Here is a 2386-nt window from a genome sequence, read left to right on the forward strand (position 1 = left end):
GTCAGAGCAGACTGACAGCAACGGGTTCCTTTTCAGTTTGTTATCTTTCTTTATCGTTTCAGTTTGATTGGGACACAGTCCAAACATCATACAATTACAGTTCAATCCTAACAGGAAGAGTTGTACGACCAGTATCACAATGCATTGTAGGACATTTCCTTCTCTCTCATACCCCTTGTTATTAGCTCCCTCTTTCCCCCAACGTCGCCTCCTGTACCTGAAAAGAACCCCAGTTGCTCTCTCTATAGAGTCAAGATTCGTAATATAACTTTCATGGTAGTAACAGTCAGGTTGGTTGGTCGAACAAGCTGAACTGAAACAATAAAGAAAGATAATGCCTTTCTCTTCGTGTTCTAGTGCTTCAACATTCTCGATATTAATCTGTGTCAGTCACATGTTACAGAATCTACTCAGACTCCCTTCTGCCCCCCCATCTTAGACTAGTCTTTCCATAGACTTTCCTAGCCTAGCCCTGTTGTATCATTGGATTCATACATACGTGGTCTTTTTTTAATCGCTTTATTAGGGCATATGTGGTCTTTAAAACTGTCTTCTTTCACTTAGAATAAATTGCCAAGGTTTCTCTGTGTTGTGGGAAGTATGTGCTCCATTCCTTATTATTGCTGAATATCCAGTCAATGGGTCTACCTCATTTCATTTCTTCATCAGTTGATTAGGTTACTGCCATTTTTTGCCTATTACAAAAATACTGCTATAAGTGATGAACGTATGAGGCACATAGCGGCATGAGAAGAACTGGAGAAAATCATGCTAAGCGAAGTAAGTCAGGCACAAAAGGACAAATACAACATGAGCCCGCTGAGGTAAGTATTTAAAAAAATGCAAAAGGGGCTTAGGGGAAAAAAGCTACTGTATACAACAATTTTGGGGGTGAAGACTGTGTAGTATGGCAGAGACCAGATCAAAACAGGGATGCGCCTGGTCGACAACAGTGGAGGAGGTGGGGTAAGGAAAATAAAAGGATGAATATAAGGAAGAAAAGGGGAGTGGGGGCATGGGGCATGAACCCACCCAGGGAAAGTGGGACCAGACTTCAACCCAGTGCCGCAAGGTGTGAATGTAACATCCCGGTGTGGAGTAGGGAACCAGTGGAGAGGTCTGGGAGGCTGGCCCCAGCACGAAAAATTAAGTGGATTCCTGCCCCTCCCCCGAAAAGAATTTGTTTCAAAGGATGACATTGATTCTGCAGCTCCGGGAGATAGACATATCTGATCAGAGCACACGGGAGCAGATGAAGGGGCAGGAGGAGAGAGTGGAGCACAGCCTGGCCCACGAGGCCGTGAGGATGATGTTCCTGAGTAGAGCAGCCAGACCACAGAGAGAACAGCATGGCTGGCCCTACTATGAGTCATGATGCCCCTCAGTGACTAAGGGCGATACAGGGGGCAGCACCGGAGACACAGTGTGCAAATTGCACCTGACCTGATCCCACCACGCCAAGGCAAAGTGTGGTGGAGTGCAGTGGAACAGCAAGGGAATGGAGTGGCAAGGTCCCCAGGGAGTGCTGAAAGTGGACTTTGGGGCCAGGGCGTGGTGCCCCAACAGACTGGACTGGAAAACACTCCTAAGGGCCAGCAAATGATCCTTGAATGAACTAAAAGCCTTTCTTTTGTGAAGGGTTTTGTTTTGTTCTTTGTCAGTGGTTTGTTTTTGTTGTTTTCTTGTCTGGTTGTATACTGTTGCTTTGTTTTCCTCTGTCTTGTTTTCGTGCATGTTAGTGTCTCCACGGGTCTGTCTGAATAGGACAGGCTGGATGAACTATCTGGAGGAAAAACAATGGGACTGACAATTCCGGGGGGACAGACAGCTCCAGGTGGGGGAGGGAGAGGAGGATAAGGAAGTGGTGTTAATAAACACAGGGACAAGGGAACAACATGGGACCCAAAATGGTAGTGAGGGGGGAGTGGCAGCCCTGATGGGGAACGATCAAGAGTAAGGTTGCGTAGAGAAGAGGTATAGTTGTAGCCCAGGTGGGGACAGAGCATGGTAGTAGGGCAGGAGGAAAGCCAAGGGAGAGGGAGGAAGGAGCTGGGAGTCAAGGGGCATTTATGGAGGTCTAGACAAAGACATGTACATGCAAACATATATGAGGATGGGGAAATAGATCTATGTGTCTACATTTATAGGTTTAATATTAAGGTGGCTGAAGGACCTTGGGCCTCTACTCAAGCACTCCCTCAATGCATGAATACTTTCTTTTATTAAATTGGCACTCTATGATGCTCACTTTCCCAAAACAACTGCTGAAGCCAAAATGGGTGAACAAGTAAATGTGGTGAAGAAAGCTGATGGTGCCCGGCTATCAAAAGAGATAGTGACTGGGGTCTTAAAGGCTGGAAGATAAACAAGCGGCCATCTAGCTCAG

Source organism: Tenrec ecaudatus, chromosome 5 (genome assembly GCF_050624435.1).
Source record: "Tenrec ecaudatus isolate mTenEca1 chromosome 5, mTenEca1.hap1, whole genome shotgun sequence".
Taxonomy (NCBI): domain Eukaryota; kingdom Metazoa; phylum Chordata; class Mammalia; order Afrosoricida; family Tenrecidae; genus Tenrec; species Tenrec ecaudatus.